The following is a 6,666-nucleotide window of genomic DNA, read 5'->3' on the forward strand; positions in this document are numbered from 1 at the left end:
ATAGACACATCTCAACCATATAAAAATGCCCGGAGGAAAATGAGCCAAAACTTTAACAATAGTTATTTTATGTGAAGAAATTTACTACATTTACAAGCACATGAGTGTGTGTGTGCACACATGCATGTGTGTGCATGTGTGTATGAATATGATTGTATGTATTTGAACTTCAACTTGATATAATTATCAAGTATAATAGTTAACAATAAACAGGGGCAGTCAGAGAAAAGTTTAAATTCAACGTATATAAGTTGTATGGTTTTAACAGGTTTTTTTTTTTGTCTTTTTGAGACAGAGTTTCCCTGTAGCCCCACCTGGCCTGGAACTTGCTATGTAGACCAGGCTGGCCTTGAACTCACAGAGATCCACCTGCCTCTGCCTCCCAAGTGCTGGAATTAAAGGCTTGCACCACCACATCTGGCTTGATTTTTACTTTTAACTGCAAAATTAGCTATGTGTCATTGTTGACTTCATGTTTTAAAGAAAGGTGGATTATCTGCATTAGCCTTTTGGGGCTGCCATAACAAAGTACCATAGAATGAGTGACTTAAATTACAAAAATGATTAGTTTTGTTTTCCTAGCACTCAAGACACAAGATGCCAGCAGGGTTGGGTTCTGGTGAGGTCTCTGTTTGTAGATAGCAGGTGACCATCTTTTTGCTATTTCTTATATGGTGAAAAGAAATCATGAGATCAAGTTCTTTGTCTTTTCTTATATGGGCACTAATTCCACAATGGCAATCCTACCCTCATGACCTTGTATAAACCTATACTACAAGGAATTTTCCCATATGTGCCTGGTCCACATCCATGCTTTCTCTTAGCAAAAGCAAAAGCGTAAATATATAGAATAAATAGTTTTTGCAAAGCTGAGAAAGGACTTTCCAGCATAGGTAGCCATATGTGTCCTTATGTAATGTAAGTTTCAGTGGTCAGAAGGTAAAGCGCTCCATGACACAAGCTTTAACATGCATGTTTTTCTAGCTTTTCCCAGGGATAATGGAGGTGAATCGGGGAGTAATAGTCTTTAGAAGGCTTAATTTATGTGGTTTGTTTTTATTGTTTCCTCTTCTTTGTGTGAATGAGTTAAAGGAATGGGCATATCATGTGTTTTGCCTTTAATTGTATAGGGAATGAAATCACCCAAGCTGGATGACAGGAGCTAATCGTGTTATCAGCAATGAAATAAAAATCAAGTGTATTTAATCAGTAGTGTGGACTAACTGGGTGTCATTGATTTTTAAAAAGTCAGTGGAAATCATTGCACACTAGTAGAACAGTTCAAACACTTTTCTTTACCCCATAGCACCCTTCTGTCTATTTTTGTCACAGCTTGTGAGAAATTAGTAAATAAATAGGTAATCCTGTTATAATCAATGATGATTGTCTATTTTGCTTTAATTCATACCTATAGGGTGATTGGATGTGGTGTGTGTGCCTCAGTTCAGATGAAAACACTGAAATGCAAAGAGGTTTAAGGATTTGGCCAAAAAAGCAATGTCAGAAGAACGAATCCAAAATAACTATCTTTCCATTGTGCAAACAAGTGTAAGCATTTTTTTCTTCACTGTTAAATTGTTTGAACTCCAAAGTTCTCAGAGTTCTTTTAAATAGATAAAGTATCTTGCATCCAAATTAAGTAGTCAGGGTCATATGAAAAGCTGTTTGTTTATAAATAAGTGATTGGCAGTGGTTGATATGATAAAACTGGTAGACTTAAAACATAGTTTTTAAAACCTATTAAATGTGGTAGAGAATTTCATGTACAATGTGTTCTCTTGGGAAAGCCATACTATCTCACAGCCTTTGATGCTCCAGGCTGCTTGGGAAAGCTGCCTTAACTTTAAAGAAGAGTTTTTGACTAAATATAACCAAGCTTTACATTTTAAATTTCTTTCTTTTCTGAAAAGGGTGAATGTTACAAAGTGGTAAAAAAAATTAAAAATATCCCATTCCTTCTTGAGTTGTGAAGTGGTTGCCCTACTTCACCCGTAATACTCTGGAAGTGGGGGAGAAGGGAGCCCATAAGGAAATAGTTCTCTCCTTGTTAAAACAAAATCCAGGGATAAGGTTTAGCTTTGGAAATGAATCGCCCTCCTGTAAGTGTGGTGGGAGAGGGAATGGCTCAGTGGCCTGATTTATTCACCTGAATTTCCCCCTTCCTTTTGGGTTGTTTGGCTTGGCTTCCTATTCTCATGATCACACTGATGCTAGGTATGTGTGCAGCTTCCCTTTTAAACTCTGACCTAAGCAGTGATTCGATGGAGTTTCCAGAGACATTTTCCACTATAGAACAGTCTGGATATACTATAAGGTATGAAGAGTGTGACTTTCAAAGCTCTTATCTGGCTACAGCCGTTCTTCCCTCACAGACTGTCAGATCTCATCTCATCCCATTCAAAGCCCAAGGACCTAAACTCTTAATTCTTTGGCCCTTTGTCTTTCTACCTGTTCTTGCTTTTCTGTTCTTTCCTCCACTGACTGGGTTCCAGAAACTGAATGTAGAGGATGGTGTGGTGCTTAATTCTCTTCCATCGTGAAATCATTATTCCTCATCTAGAGTTGCTGATGCAAGCTGGCAGTTCTTATCTTACATCATTTCAAGGCCTAGCCCTTGACTTAAGGGTTTGCCTTACCTAAGGCTGTGTGCCCTTCCTTTACTGATAGTCTTTATTGATTTAGAGGCTAGATGTAGTTGTGCAAAGTTTGGCTCCTTAGTTTCATTCTCTATAATTCTGAAGAGTCATCTTCACTCTGATATAACCTCACAGGAATGGCACTCTGATATAACCTCACAGGAATGGCTGAGGCTCTGTTGCAACTCCATCACAGCTCAACTTCTCCCTTCACTCAGTCTAGCTTTCTTTTGCCCTTTGACTAATAGCGTTCCTTCAGTGCACAGCACAGTGACAAGTTAGCCTTGGATCTTGGATAATTCTGCATTTCAAAGTCTTCTTCCAGGGGCACCTGAATTAAGCCATATCCCCATCTTTACTTTAGATAATACATGTTACTAATACTTCAGCCAGGAACTGACTTGTTGTTTAATGAAACAGATCACTAAGGTAATGGTAGTAAACAGCAGGATCGGACATCTCAAATGAAATTCTGTGTTCTAATACACTCAATTCCTCTGTTTCCATACTTTCATTTAAAACTTGTGTTTTTTGTCCCCAAATATACAGAAAATAGTAAAATGGATGTATACTCACTGATAAGAGTTGATTGATGTTATTTTGCCATCCTTCTCTCAAAAATTTTGTTTAAAGAAATAAAACATCATTGATACACCTCAATCTTTCTCCTTTCAATTTTTCACAATCATTCTTTCCTGACTTTTTTTGTTTATGCTTTGAAGAATTATTATTTTTAAATTTTTAAAAAACTTAATGACCACATGATTAGAAGAAGCATTTCATTACGCTTTAACATATTCAGTAACACACTTCCAGCATAAGGATGCATCTCTTTCAAAAGCGGCTGTAAATTTTTAGGTTCACAGTTGAATTAATACAGTTATATAATATTGAACTCAGTATAGACCCTGTAAGACATAAAATTGAAGGAATTTTTAACCTTTGAAAAAGATTCCCATTTCATTTGAGTGACATATTTATGGTATGGAGCAGCATTATTTTTTTTAGAAGAAGCATAAAGTTACAGCTTTAATATGCTCAATAACAGTTTGCAGAGCAAATATACAGCTCTTTCAAAAGTGGCTACAAAATTTTAGGTTCGCTGTTGACTTAATACAGTTATACAATATTGAACTCAGTATAAGCCCTGTAAGACATAGAATTGAATGAGTTTTTAACCTTTAAAAAAGATCTCCATTTCATTTTAAAATATACTGTTTCTTACAGAGATCCTCATTGTTTTTGCTACTAACACTGAGATGTTGGCACATGTGTGGCTAATCTGTATGTATCTGATTATTGCTAGTCATAATTGGTTGCACTTGGATCCTTGGCACTTGTGTATGTCTATTAAGTCATCAGATAGATTTCAATGGCATTGTTTATCACCTCTACTAATTAACATGATGTCAAATTTTAGGCTTCCTCCTCAAATATGATACATTTTAAAAAATGTGTTGATTTTTTTTTGTGTGTGTGTGTATCACACAGAACATCCTAAACCATCTTATTCAACTACACACCCACTTCCTAGTTGGCACCCTCCCATAGCCTCTCTCCCCCCACTAGAGCCCTTATACTCTGTTATCCCTGCTACTGTCTGCTGTGTTGTCAGCGCCCCCACCTGTTCCCCACTATTTGTCCATCTGGCGAATCTAGTAGCCTATCTAGAGGTCTTTGTTTTAGGAAGGTCAGCTGTTCCTCATCTAGCACCAATCAGTTATCAATATTCCATTAGATAAGATTGGGGTCTTGTGGGGAGCCGCCTGCCGTCCCTGCAGACGCCATTACAAGATGGCGCTCACATCTGGTTCATGCTGAGCAGTAAATAAGTCAGTACGCATGCCCGAAGTAATTTTCCACCTTCTAGTCTCTGCCTACCTCGTGGCGTGATATGGGCTGATGAGTTTGCGACCAATCAAGAGTAGCCACGTCCAAGACGGGCTTACTAACCTATATAAGGGCTGGGTTTCCGACATTCGGGGTCTTCGATTACTCAGGGGTCACAGGGGCTTCGGAGGAGCCCCTGGCTCATTTCTTTTACCAGTTCTGCCTATGTGAAGATAAGTCAAAGGTCCTGCTCGACCACGGTTGGCTTCGCTTGGAAGCATGGAGGAAATGGTTCCTCTGTGTAGACACTCCTCTTTGTAGACTGGACACTGGTTCAAGTCCATCTCTTAGGGTCTCCTTGGCCTCCCTGATCAAGAGGACAGGTGACACACCACAATTACAGGACATTTTGGGAAGGTGCTCATAGTCCCTGGAACTAGTTGACCTAAGAGGGCAAGGAGCAAAAACTATCCTTTATGTACCTCTGACCAAATTAGTATAGGACTCAAAGTATGTGTGTTAAACATCCAAGAAGGTTAGTTCCACCAGTCTGGTACTTTTAATTACTGTGTGCCATGCAGATGAATCTTGGGCAAAGACCAATTGTTCTCAGATAAACCTTACCTAGACATATATTTCTTGATCTGGTATGTATAATTTGCAGTAGGTTGTTGGACTAAAATGGTTCCCTATGGTTTTTAAAACTAGCTAGGTATTATTCATCTCTTGCATTGTCTAACCTCTCCAACATGGTTTTCCCAATTAAGGTGCCCCCGTTTCCCCCCTTTCTCCCTTAATAATACCCTTCTTTTATAGTCTTACTTCTCTTGAACTCCCTTTCCCTTTAACCCCTAGGTTCCTTCTATACCCTTCCCTCCCCCTCCTTTAAATTAACCCAATTTTTATCCATATCTCCCTAATTAACGCCCATTTCCTACTGTTATTCTCCTTCAAGATCTTTCTTTTCCTTTACCTCCCTGGTTCCTTTCCATTATCCTAATTCCTATAGTTATGTCTGGATACATACTCACTTATCAGGATTTGGTTCTAGGATCCACATATGAGGGAGAACATATGTCGATTTTTTTTTTCTGAGTCTGTGTTACTTCACTTAGTATAACAGTTTCCAGTTCCATCCATTTACCTGCAATTTTTATGATTTCATCTTTCTTTACTGCTGAGTAAAACTCCATTGTATAAATGAACCACATTTTCATTATCCCCTCGTCAATTGAGGGACACTTAGGTTGCTTCCATTTCTTAGCTATTGTGAAAAGAACAGCAACAAACATGGATGTACAAGTGTCTCTGCAATAGCATGAGTTCTTTGGGTATAGGCCAAGGAGTGGTATAACTGGCTCAAATGGTAGGCTCATTTGTAGGTTTTTAAGAGTTCTACATACTGCTTTCCATAGGAGTTGAACAAGTTTGCAGCCTCACCAGCAGTGGGTGAGTGTTCCCCTTTCCCCACATCCTCTCCAACATTTGGTATCATTTGTTCTCTTGATCTTAGACAGTCTGACTGGGGTAAGGTCAAACCTTAGAGTGGTTTTAATTTGCATTTCCCTAATTATTAATGATGTTGAACATCTTTTGAGAAGCTTCATAGCCATCTTTATTTCTTCTTTTGAGAACTCTCTGTTTAGCTCCTTAGCCCATCTTTTATTTGGGTTACTTCTCGTCTTGATTCTCTGTTTTTTGAATTAGTTATATATTTCGGATGGTAAACATCTGTCAGGTGTTTCGCTGGTGAAGATTTTCTCCCAATCTGTGAGTTTTGTCTTCACTTCTCTGGTTGCCTCCTTTGATGTACAGAAGCTTTTTAGTTTAATGAGGTCCCATTTGTGGATTCTTGACCTTGTTTCCTGAGCAATTGATGTGTGGTTTAGAAAATCCTTTCCTATACCTATATCTTGTAGGTTTTTGCCAATGTTTTACTCTAACAGTTTCAGAGTTTCAGGCGTTACATTGAGGTCTTTGATCCATTTGGAATTGACTTTTGTGCAAGGTGAAAGTTAGGGGTTTAGGTTCATTCTTCTATAGGTGGAGATCCAGTTTTGCAGCACCATTTGCTGAACATGCTGTCTTTCCTCCAGTGAATGTTCTTGGCCCCTTTGTCAAATATCAGGTGGGTGAAATTGCATGTGCTCATATTTGGATCTTCAATTTTGTTCCATTGATCTAGGGGTCTATTTTTTTT

Source organism: Nannospalax galili, unplaced genomic scaffold (assembly GCF_000622305.1).
Source record: "Nannospalax galili isolate Female #2095 unplaced genomic scaffold, S.galili_v1.0 scaffold1053, whole genome shotgun sequence".
In the NCBI taxonomy this organism is placed as follows: Eukaryota; Metazoa; Chordata; class Mammalia; order Rodentia; family Spalacidae; genus Nannospalax; species Nannospalax galili.